The sequence below is a fragment of the Crassostrea angulata genome, chromosome 4 (genome assembly GCF_025612915.1).
Source record: "Crassostrea angulata isolate pt1a10 chromosome 4, ASM2561291v2, whole genome shotgun sequence".
NCBI lineage: Eukaryota > Metazoa > Mollusca > Bivalvia > Ostreida > Ostreidae > Magallana > Magallana angulata.
The window spans coordinates 8754123-8767580 of record NC_069114.1 but is presented as its reverse complement, the minus strand read 5'-3'; the positions used below and the strand labels follow the sequence as shown (position 1 = coordinate 8767580).

Below are 13458 nucleotides of genomic sequence, written 5' to 3'. Positions count from 1 at the left end.
TAATATATCGAATCTAAATTCAAAACACAATCATAAACTTTGATCTAATTAGATGATTCTCACCTTTGTTTCCGTGTTACAAGTAGTGTAATCAGACCGGAAGCGAAGATAATTTCCGTCCACGTATCCGGTACAGCTGTCTTGACCTAGATAAAGGTCACCAGGGTTAAAATCCAGGTATCTGCTGTACAGGGGAGGAAGATACACGGCTGCATTCCAGTTGTTCTCGTTGCAAGCGACGGTTATAGCGCTCTCTATCGATAAACCTGTGTACATGACCCAAATATTTTGCATATATAATAAATATATAAAATAAATAAAAAATGTGTAAAAGACCTAAAGAATTCTACTGAAGAATGGATAAAAGACATGAATTTTTCTATATATAAGTTGGAGAGAAAGAAACACTTGTGCAAAAGACTAAAATCTTTTTTATAGATTAAAATGTGACATGGAAAAAAGGATATTTTTAAATACCTTAATTTCCGACTGAGAGGAAAATTCAAATAAAAAAAATCATACCCAAATCTTTATGAATAGAATAAGTGAATTTCTTATTATATAGCATATTAAACTTTTACGAGTTTAATTTTCATTAAATGATAAAACAAACAATCAGTGTAGGACACAAAAACACGAAAAATCAAATGAATCCATAGAAATATTAAATGTAAAACATAAAATTTACATTATGCATACCGTTATAGCTGTCGCAATTACGTCCAGAATATCCACTAGGGCACGTGCAATAGTATCCTGGGTATCCATAGTTGTGATAGCACGTGCCGCCATTATTACAGGGATTGTGGGAATAACAGGGATCATATGACGTTGTTTCATAATAACCTTAAAAAGTTCATAAAACGTATAAAATATGGAAAAGAGTTCACTTATTTATTTTTCTTATTTTCTAATAACAAATTTGGTTGACCTTAAAATTGCTGGAACAATAAGTTAACACGATATCAAAATAAAAAATGAATTATTTAAGAACTATTATCAATTGAAAAATTCAAAACATTGTTAAAAAATTTCAAAATTTAGTAACAACAAAAGAAAACTGTTATTATAAAACAAAAATGATAATCAATATGGACTACTCAAAATCTTGCTCATACCAAGCTCCCATACTCAACTATCCAATATTGATTGCTACACAAAACCCTGGTATGCATACAATACATCAAATAATAGTAATTTGCGTTTACAAGGTCAACATTTGAAGAAAAGGTATGAAAATCCCTTATTTCAATCTACACAGTGTGTTCTTAATATCTTTAAGTTTTACAAAAATCTGAAACAAAGAAGTTCGTGGTTTTATCAGCATAACAAAAAAGACCTATAATCGCACGTCCAAATTAATATCTTCGATATACTAAATTAAGAAACAGTAAAGTTTTTGTATTCTTTTAAAGATTATTGATTAACTTCCTCGTCAGATACATCAACTTTAAGATAAAGCCACTTTTTTCCGATTTCGATTTAGAAAATACCATAGGAAACGCCAAAGACCAAACATAATTTTTACGAGAGAAATATATGAAATAGGCGAAGTAACTAAACATAAGTAAGACACAGAGGTGTCTCTAAACACGAGAATGGTCAAGGATAATGATGGCAAAAGAAGATTCTGTCAGCAACAATTCAGCGCAAATTGCTAGCTACTTCAGTAGATTGTCTTTAGAGAAGAAGAAGACGTTACTCAGTTCATAAGAAGAAGATGATTATAAAAATGATACCATGGAAATCAGAAATCTTGCAAAATGGTAAAGTGCAGGCATTTTATCTAGAAAGACGGACTTACTTTGAAATAATGTTACTTGCATGTAACAATTACTGGAAATTAATTTACCAATATACTATTGTAGTTTTAGACAGTACAGAAAGATTATTATTAACTTATCTATATCAATGATAGGACTCTCTACTAAATCATGAAGTATATCATTAATATAAAGATTTCAGAAAACATCAGTAGAAGAATTTGGAATACGACTCACCCCGTCCATACCCCAATGCCATGAAGCTACCAAACAATTACCTTAAATATGCCTTTTATATTTATTAATATCTATGATTTCTAAGATATCAAACGAAAAATGCATAAGCATTGCATAATGCACACTATCAGATTATGTGTTTTTGATAAATTTCTATCGGAGTCACCAATATTTTTTCAATAACTTATAGATTACAGAGCTCTGTTGCTATGCAACTCCTTTGTTTGCTATGCAAATGATACAACTGATGCCGAAATTTAAGTATTAGGCCTATATATATATATATATATATATATATATATATATATATATATATATATATATATATATATTGCTTTGAAGTAAAATTGGTTATTATGGGCAATTAACAGAATTTTTTTCTCTCATAAGATCACTATATTTAATGATAATGCAAGAGTATAATGATAGTAAATATATATGAAATTGAAAGTTATCGTAAAAACGTGATGTGTATGTTTACTATTATTAAAGAGTAAACACATAAGTTTATTCGTTTTTTCACACAAGCAATAACAATGTTAATTTCAATTGATTATGTCATTTGAAGATCAACTTTTGTTTTGTAAAACTCAGATTTATTTTAATGCTTAGCTTGTTGTAGATATAATGTATAACTGTTTAAAAATAAAAGGTACTTTTTTAAATCGTAAAACTGTAAAGTATTGGCGCTATTAGGACAACAGACGCCAAGGTATTTAGATTTTGCTTTTAAACTTTTTGCATGCTACATATCTTGGTAATCAGCATTAGGTCTGTTGTATGTGTTATCGGCATTTTTATTGAAAAGACATTCTTCAGAACAATGTTCAAATTTTAAGAAATATTTCTTAACATACGGTAGTTTCCGTGGCAGATAGTAAAAAAGGGGATAACGTTTTGTTTGTCAAATATCATTTTCGTTTATGTAAAAGTTGTGTACTTTAAACACTTTTTACAACCAATAAAAGAAAAAAGTTACAATTTTAAATTTCAATCTAAAGCTTAGTGATTCATGTCATTATTTCTTCGTGACATTCTGATTTAAGCCATGACATGCAAAATTAATGATAAAATTCTCTATTTATAAAAGACCTAATAATGCGTTATTTCTATCATTCTTTGAAATTTCGATATGAAAATGTTTCTTACCGACATAATATTCGCAGTTTTGACCCGAGTATCCTCTTGGACATGAACAATAGTAGCTTCTCGAGTAATAATAGTCCCTGGAGCAAGTTGCACCGTTTTGGCAGGGATTTGGATAGCATGCGTCATAGGTTGTAGCGTAATTTTGACCTAATAAATTGTACTTTAACAATAAAAATAATAAAAACTGTATAAAGAGCTATTTCACCAACTGTTGTTTTCGACACTTTATTCACATGCAAACGGTTTGCCCCGTCTTGATTTCTCCAGGACACAGTTGTACTTGAAGAAAAAATTGAAACATTTTAATTCGCCTAGACTAAAATTCACCTGCTGACAATTGCAAAAAGGGCTAAAATAAAACGGGAGATTATTTACCTGTATACAGTATATCATTTCAATTATCTTAAAGTCATACTCATTAGTATTTAACAACATACACTCACAATTAAGTTTAAATGATTAATGAATTTGTGTCGGTGTCATTATAAATATTTCACAGACACTGAACGCTGCCGCATCTCTGCTCCTTTGAAACAATTGATATTGATGTATAGTGATACGAATTTAGCCAAGTTTTCACGAAACAGAGAATATATAAAAGATTAAAGCTGTTGAAACTTACAATGCAATCCTGTAAATCCGCTCGGACAATTACAATAGTACCCGGGATATCCATTATTGTACGCAATGCAGGTACCGCCATTATAACAAACGCCACTGTAACAGGTGCCATAGCTCTTGCTTGTTGTTTCGTATTCATCACCTTGTAAACAAACCGGAAAATCCATGAATTGTTTTATAATCAAGTGTCGAGGTTTATTTTTCTTAATTTTATGGTTCACAATTCTTGAATGAAATATGCATGTACAGAGGACATTTTGAAGTTTAAAATATTAAATTCAAAAATAGCTCAGTGATGAAATAGCCAACTGTTAATAGAAACAATATATGCGTTCAGTCACGAACGTCGATGCAGCGATTCCTATCAATGTTAAGCAATGACAAATAGTGTTATTCGTTAAATAAAATGATACCTTTTTAAACTTTCTTTACATTAATAAAAATTCTGTAGCTATGATTTACGTACCATCACCACAATCTACTCCCACGTCCTCATGGTGACCACATCCAGTAGTGCCCCAGTCGCTCAATCCACATTCTGCTATGTCAGTTTCGTAGCCATTACAATTAACTTGATACAATATTGGTCCACTCCCCGTTCCATAATGGGCACTCCCAAAAATATTACTTAAAAAAAAAATTAAAAAAAAAACAAAACTAGAAACCATTATCAAAGGAATACCAAAGACATTCAAATGAATATAATTTTTTTTATACTTTTTTTAGTAAATAGGTGTGTCCTTAGATAGCTAAACATATTTATATATTTATTTGAATTATAAGTGGAGTTTTGAGATCTTGTCATGTGTCCTGATTATAAACGATTATCTTTAATTGATACCTACATAAAAATGGTTACATACTAATTGCGTTTGTACAACTAACATCATTGACATTCAATAGATGCACAAACGAAAATCTAAATAGCTTACGTAGAGGAGTTGAATCCCAGCATCCTACAAATGACGTCACCGTCTGCTTTATTGAACCGATCGTCACAAATTGTTCCCCATTGTCCATTAAGGTAAACCTCAACCGTACCTCTATCGTAATATCCACTTCCAACTAATCTCACGTCTAAAGAGATTTTTTAAAACTTAGTTTACATTTAACATAGTGTTTTGTTATAAATTTTGTATTTAATAATCTCTGACCGTGTTTTTTTTTATTATGTCAAGCTGAACTTTCTTTCTGAACAAAAATAATGGGATGATAATTATGTCTTACTTGTATATCCTGATCATAGTTGAATCAGTCCATAAAGGTTGCAATAGGAAAGAAAAGTTGAATTTAATAGCTTAAAAGATTGTAGCGTAAAATGCCATTAGTATAACATAACTGTTCAAATATTCTTCTAAATATCCTATTAAAGCATTATTGTTAATGACAACATTTATGTAATCATTCTCTGACTTTTCTGATGCAATTGATTTTAAATGTTTCTCTTGTTTGTTTTGTTAATTAAAGTTCTGATATCCTGTACGGTAAGGGTCCTATTTTTATTATGATGCAATCTATAACGGTATATGTATCAAGTGCCTGAGATAGGTCACTTGAAAATTTTGTTTGTAAACAGCAACACTGTATTTCTTAACAAAAGAAAAGGTTTAACATTATTGCTTCTTTTATTTTGTTGTGGATAACTTATATTTATAAAATCATTTTTCCACTGGTTCTATTGTAATGGTTAAAACCCCGTTTGGGGCAATAGTATTGACCTGTTATTATGGTTAAAACAATTTGGAATCTACGCTACCCGAGGATGCTTGCTGATTTAAACCATCTCCCTTCTCCTTACACTCAGAGGGTCTGGCAGGTATCGATTATAGATCGTCTTCAAACGACCATACATTTGCATGCAATCTTTATATACACCAGCCAATCACAACCATGCTTCATGTTTGTGATTGATTTAAATACTGCAAGTTACATAGAAACCAAGCGTCAATTAATTTTTCTATCTCCTTTTGAAGAGTTTCATTAGATATTTAAAGCAGCAAAAGCCCTATCCTGATTGGTCAGATGTAAAGGTCGTGTGATGATGACCTCCTATCAATACCTTTAATACCCTGATGAGTGTAATGAGATCGAAAATAATTTTACTCAGACTTGGTTTTACCAATTTGACATTTTCACAATATAAACAAGCTTTGGTTGGAATATTGGCATTTATGGTGCTGTTGTTTATTAAAAGATATTTTTTTAAAAAGACACAAATCCTATATGTACTGTTTTGTGGATGTCTCCCTTTTTAGAATGCTTATGATTATGCAATTTGTTTTTATATATGATGGTTTATATGAAGCTTTGTTTAATTTGACCTAGTGGTTCTGGAGAGGAAGTAAAAACTGTGAAAAGTCTGATGATATGTGCTATTTTTTTGTATCAAATTATGAATAACATGAATAACACATGACATAGCAATATTGTGGACAAACGAAAGTCTTTGCCAGATTTATAAACACAATTATAAACACAAGTTTATATTCGCACACTAAAATAATTAAATTCTCTGAAATAAAAATTTTCAGTAAAGTTACAATTTGGTACAGTTGTACAAAGCAAAACATCGCAATAAACGATAAAAAAAGGTATTTTTGCAGAGAAAATTTGTAAACAGCTATTTATATCAATTCTTTATAAAATTAAATATTTACTCACCACAGTGTACACCTGCGTCCTCTCCATGACTACAGTCAGCTTTTCCCCATCCATTTGATCCACATTCTGCAATGTCATTTTCAGAGCCGCTGCAACGCACGTTGTCTAACAAAATTGACCCCTTACCGGATCCATAGTACGCATTTGGTAAATACTTCCTGGTAGAAAATGAATGGATTGTAAGTACGAACATTTTATGCTGAGTTTTTAACTTGATTTTATAAAATGATATATTCCCGCTTGTCTTCTTTTGTTTTTTACCCAACTGATCCATTGAAGATTTCAATAAATTGCAAAGCGCATACAGATAATTAGGAATAACCAAGTTTGGTGTGGATTTTTTTAAATATCAGATGCATTCATTACTCGTCGATCTTCGTAATTTTCAATTCAAATTCATTTACCTTGAGTTGTTAAAACCCAGCATCCTACATATGACGTCACCGTCTGCTTTATCGAATTCGTCATCACATATTGTTCCCCATCGTCCGTTATGTAAGTCTATCGGGATATTCACTTCCTATCAGCCTTACACCTTGAAAACAATATTCATATCTTAAAGATATGACACCACCACTTAAGTATATAGCAGGTAAATTCCGGTTATCTTGACTCAGTAGCTAAACTATCAAAACCAGTCCGACCAAAAACTTATTAGAACAAATGATTTCATGTTACATGTACTATCATTATTATCAAAAAATCATTATTTCACTCAATTATTTTTGTCTGTCTAAATTTCAACAATACCCTTTAGTCATCGCATATACGGTAAGGTATTTGAAGAAAAAAAGGATGTGCAGAAACCTGAAACTCGACTCAATCCCCCGCCGTTCGATTAAAATGACCCTAACATAAAATATCATATTGCATTCCATAAACTAAAACAGTTCAACGAAAAATCGGCAAGGCATATTTGGGGTAATTCGGGTGCATTCATTGTGTACACTTGTGATCCGAAAAAACCGAAACTAAAGGAAATTAAAAATACAACGATTTGTATTTATGATTCACACATTAATGTATCAGGTTTAGTGCTATTCAATAATGTGAAGGCATATCTTTTTGCATATCTGAAGGACAGACGAGATGTTCCTTAGTTTATATAATTTTCCTTAATATTTTATTTCTTATTCATTAACAATTAAACCTGTTAATTTCCAAAAATTCAGAGTTCATTACCAGGCTCGTTTCGGAGCTAGAGTATTTCGAATTTTTCTTAAAATAGCACGCAGAATGCATTTGAATGCTTAAAAGTAAAGTCATACTATACATTTTCAATTGAAGACTATATATCTAAATAAAAAAGAATCATATTTCATAGAAATATGATTATAAAATTACGAAGTGGAAATCTTCACATGATGGAGATAGGAAAAAATAGAAAAAATGGAAGATAGGTCGCGTCTGACCTTAAAACAGTTATCATCCAAAGAATATGCCCGATGATTAACTCGGCCTACGCTTTCCGTCATGATGTTAGTTAGCCAACCCGCGGTTTTTTGTTTTTTTTTTTTGGTCTTCATACTGTAAAGTTCGTTCCATTAATACTAAAATTGCGTCAAGTTTGCACATTTTATTTAATATTTACCTCTTGCATTAACCAATTATGTTCGTTCAAGGTATCTACCATCAAAGCTTGATGAATCCGTCGTACACTTTCCACAATGACGTTAATTAGTCAAAACGCGTTCTTGGTTACCCCCATCTGGAAAGTTCTATCCATCGAAAAAAAAAATTGCGCGTTCAAGAAAAACATTTGCTCATTCTATATTTTCAATATTTGTCATATCTCTAAATAAGTTCCGAATAAATGTATTCAATTTTTAGATTATCATTTAATATTATTTTATTGCAAGTAAATATTATAATGCAAACTCCCATTGACTTGGATCCAGAGAGGATTGCAGATATTAAAATCTGATAGATGTCTGATATTTATCTCTTAAGTTTTGTATATAGATACAAATGTTTATTGTATAATCGATATTTTGTTAAAGTGTTGTAGACTTTATAGCAACATCTCAAACTTTCAAAAAAACTAAACGCCTGTTGATTTGAAATACTCAAAATGACCGTTAGTTTAACTCCTCTTGACCGGTAGTTCTATAGAAAAATAATAATTGTATGTAAAACATGTATGTGTGTTGTCCATTGCGACCTTCGAATTCTTTCTGAGAACCGATATTTCAGCTATTTTTCTATGTTTCAAACGAGTTTCATCTTTCTGCTGTTTTGAGGAAAATTTGTAAAGGAGATATTAGTTTTCTTGCATTAATTGATATCTACCCCTACGTGAAGGCTTTATCACCAGAACAAATTGCATTCTTTTAACCATAAATACTTTGTGCTATTTCTGTTGATTTTTACCAATTGGAACTTTTCAAAAATTGAAAAAAATATAGGAATGTGTACAGACAAACAGACAAACAGACAGAGACAGATGGATTCCGATCAAAATGTGATCAAAACCTATTAAAACATATGTAATCATATGTATAACAGTTTTCTTATTTATTTACTCAAATGCAGAGTTTCTTCAATTTGTTTTTTTACGAGATAAGACATTTTAAGTAATTCTTACCTGTATTTCCATATGAAGCTGTGCTCTTCAACATGGAATCTAAAAATAAAAAATAGTTTTGTTCTAAATAAATTATTAAAAGAAATACTGGTAGTCTATAAAATATAAAAGATCCGATATTCCTATCGTTGTGATAATGTGAATAAATAGGTTTTTTATTATGTTATTTATTCATTCATTTTTTTTTTTTGCTTTTCCCAAAATTTGAGAACTTCTTAAACCTTTATAAAATTGAGCGAAGCGTCGAGTAAAATAATTTTGACAATTATGAAACTCACAGCATTGTACTCCTGCATCTTCACTGTGACCACAGTTGTGTTTTCCCCATCCATTGGATCCACACTGTGATATGTCACTTTCATAACCTTGGCAAGCCAGATCATCCAACCATATTGTCCAGTTACCAGGACCAAAATGAGCATTGGTGTAAAATGAACTGAAAAATGCTTATTTAAAATAATGACCTGCTTGACAACGTTTTGTTTTTGCTAAAAATTGTTTGAAATATTTTTTAAAAGTATTATAACTCGTGATTGGTTTCTCTCTTTTACGACCTTCAATATACAACAATGCACTCCAACATATACTCGCACAGTACATGTACCTATGACCTAAGTCACAGTTTAAGATTTTTTCTTTGAAGCCTCTTTTAAAACTAGAAAATTGTTTTAATCAGGTGTAAATGTTTTTTTAACATTATAAGTAAAAAAGTCTATATAAGAATAAAGCCTTTCATTGGTAAAATGAACGATTGGTTATAAATTATTTATGAAATGGTCTTTGATTTATTTTGTGTATGAAAATATGTATTCTAGATAGATGTAGAATAAACGATTGTGACCTGCACAATCGATAATGTAACTTAATAAAGTTAAATATTCAAAATTACTTTTTCATGATTTTATTTTTCAAAATATCAAAATTAAATATCATTATTAATAGTTGCAATTTTAAAAACACAAAGAATCAGTAAGACTAAATTTGCATAAACATATAAAATATTAAACTATGTAATGAATGAAAGCCCCGCTGCAGATTATAATATGATGACACCTTAAATAAATAGGTTGACCAGTTTGAAAAAAAAGTCTTTTTTTCAGATATTAAAAACATCTTTAATATCACACTCCAACTTTCAATATGTACTTAAAACGAACATGTTCGATCTCCAATGTTTTTACATCGATATTTTAACATGCTGCATCGGTTGACTTATTTTTATTTTGCCTCTAACCTTCTTGTCGAATATCTTAACAATTAATACTTTCTAGTAAACATTTATTTGGACAAAATAATATAAAAACTTGTGAAAATTACTCAATGCTTTTATACCTACAATGAAACATCGATTAATTTTTATAGTTCTATCTATCTTTAATCGTTTTATTTTAAAAATGTTAAAATGTTATAAATAACTTTACAAGAAATTCCAATTAAGGAAGGAGTCTTCTCGTTATCAAACATACTTCTTATAATAAGAAATTCATGAAATTTTGACACATTCAAACGGATCATATTACCAAATGATTCTATAAGTTTAATCAAATTTGACCTTTTTGTTTTTGCATAAAGGTTATGTCAAGGTCACTACCTTTTTTCTCAACGTAAAGGATAATAAAAATAAGTATAGCTCTTTGTAGTTCTGTAGACATTTGTTTAAGATTTGAAGATTCTATTCTTCAATGAAATGATAGAATATAAGAATGTCTATCAGCTTATTTTACTAAATTGGAATGAATATTTATACTAAAATTGATATTGCTGAACCCGCATTTCCTCAAATTATCTTAAATTTTGAAGAAATTTTGATTAAATTTTTATGCTTCCAATAATAAAATATTTCTGATTTTTATGTATTATGGAGACTTTATGAAAGATATAAATTGACAGAAAAGCTAATATATTGACCGTTTAATAAGAAAGAAAAACTGATTTTAGTGATTTTTTCTCAAAAATCAATGTATAGAAAGGGCGCTTTAAAAAGCTTATAAAATGTAATTTGATAGGCAAATCATATTTTAAAACCATATTCTGAAACCCAAGTATCATATCATCAGTTCACATTAGTAAAAAAATCCAACATAAATGTTCTTTTTTTTAAAATGCTAAAACAGACTCATTAATCTGCAGCAATTCTGAATTGCGAAACATGTGATATTTTCCTACGCCAATATTACGCCAAAAATATAGTCCTTGTTAGATTCTTTACATTGATTACTTTTTCTATGCCAAGTTGTATGGTAGTAAAAAAGAGAGAAAAATATACTATTTTAATTTCCTTTCATCTTGATTAAATGAACAATTAATCAAATTTACGTTTGACAAGTCGAATACCAGAAAAGACTCCTTCTTAACACTTTTGTAAAAAAAAAAAAAGAAAAAAAAGGGGGGGGGGGGGGTCATCGAGCTGTGTGTCAACATAAAAAAGCCTTTTAAAGGGACTTGGACACGATTTGACTTAAAATTTTCAATTTTCATTTTTCCATTTTCAATGATTATACTGATAATAATTGAAGTTTATAATGCTATGTCAAAATTTGAAAGTCAAATATTATGTTATAAGCAAGATACAAGGTTCATAATTCTTTGTTTTGTAAACAAAGCTCGAATATGGTTATTTTTACATATGTGTTGTATTGGTGTAAGTTTCTCTCAAATGTATCTTTCTTTTGTTGATAATAGTATTTATGAAGATACTGAATTAGTTTAAATTGTTTTTTACATGTCATGTTTTCCAAGAAATGGTAATTCTCTTAATTACATTTTTGTGAACAACTATAAGACTCGAGCGTTGTTTACATAACAATCAATTTTTACCTCTGTATCTCGCTTGTAACTTGACTTTAACATTCACTATTTTGGTCGATCATTTAAAATGCACCAGCAAACCATTTTATACATAAAAAATAAAAAATAAAATTGTTGATCGCAAATTGAGTTCAAGTCCCTTTAACAAGACATAATTTTTGGCGAAGTATTCAAGGTAGTATTCAATATTTTGAGTAATTGTTAAATTAAAACAAAGTATGATGTTATGGACATTTTCTTACTAAACATTGTCACCTTACAGTCTAGCGCAATGGGTTAGAGCGTTCACTACAAACCTATGGGTGACAAGTTCGAATCCCGCCGGGGGGTTTAAATTTATAACCTTACTAAAAAAATTTAAACATTATTTTTTTTTTGGGGGGGGGGGGGTAAACTATTGTAAAATGTTAAAATTCTCAACCGGTAAAAGTATTTTGATCATTATGTACTTTTATCTACATTAATATCGACAGATGTCCCATAACACCATAAAGAGCAAAACAAAAGTATAAGGGGGATAAGAAAATTTAGCTTGCATATTAACAACGTCCCTTTATTTTGTAGGCGGTACCCATTACATTTTAAAACTGATACATGTAGTGAATTTGAATGATTGAAAATTATTTGTAATTGTTTAAAAAAATATAATTTGTAAGGAGTAATCTATCTTGAGCCCTATCATTGACTGAAAGTAAATGTATTTTATATATACATATATAAATGTACATTTGCGATAGACTATGTTATAGTATTAGATATATGAATAACGATTAATGAATAGATTTTTTAAATTATCATAATTTACCTTGCCGAGTAATATCCCATCATCCTGCAAATAACGTCAGCGTCTACTTTATCAAAATTATCATCACATACTGTTCCCCATCGTCCATTATGTAAAACTTCGATGGTGCCTCTATCGGGATATTCACTTCCGACAAGCCTTACTCCTAAGCAATGAAACAAAACCTTTACATTTATTTAGGATATAAAATAAAAATACTTGATGAAAGTTAAAAAGAGGTTTAGCATATATCAATAGTTGTTTTACGTATGTTTTGGGGTATATATGTTTTAGATACAAAAATATTAAACATTGAATTATTGTAAAATTTTGGTTTAATTGATTTCATTCATACGTGTCACTACCGTGAGTTGAATTCAATTATCAAAGTACTCCACTATTTCTTAACCATAATGGATGGAGAAGTATAAGATTAGGTAATATAGAAATAACAATACGAATCGGCAAATAATAGTGATCAAAAGTATTCTGTTATTAGATGAGATTGGATTGGTCCACAGCTGTGTGACTGTCCTGAATCTTTTTATAAAACAAAATTGGATTGAAATCAATTGAAACTATGTGATTTATTTATCATTTTTAGATTTGGCGGTTTTTAGTTAATAGTACGTTTACTAAGCAATACGTCGTCTCAGAGAGCTCTAAAATGAACAAAAATAATTTTTATAAATTAAAATTCTGCTTTTATATCATATTTTATTTGTTTTAAGTACAAAATACCCTCATGTTTTCTTACTTGTAGTATTAGTTGGTGTGTTCACATAGCTTGATGTTTCATCTACAAATAAAATAAAGTTATGCTTATCAATCAGGACAAATGACTAAAAGAA

At 29.7% G+C, this 13458-nt stretch overlaps 1 pseudogene; it reads right to left on the bottom strand.

Moving 5' to 3' along the window:
• The window catches only part of LOC128180643 (deleted in malignant brain tumors 1 protein-like), a 33142-nt pseudogene that overhangs the window by 2184 nt on the left and 17500 nt on the right, over positions 1-13458 (bottom strand).